We start from the raw sequence: 231 nt of genomic DNA on the forward strand, positions 1-231 counted from the left end.
GGGTGTCTTTATCTTCAAGTCTCTTCCTCTTCTACAGTTCCACTGGCCATCTATTCGCATCTTGTAACTTACCTTACTGCCGCAAAAGAGTATCTATCGGTCGCCTCTCGAAGCAGGATCTCCTTTCTACATGCACGACCTTGGATCACCCAAAAGAAGCTTTTATTCTCTTCTTCTTCGTCTTCCGTAATTTCCTTTCTTTGTCGAGGGACCTCTTTTGTCTGAAGTGTC

Source organism: Cystoisospora suis, assembly GCF_002600585.1.
Source record: "Cystoisospora suis strain Wien I chromosome Unknown contig_403, whole genome shotgun sequence".
Lineage (NCBI taxonomy): Eukaryota > Apicomplexa > Conoidasida > Eucoccidiorida > Sarcocystidae > Cystoisospora > Cystoisospora suis.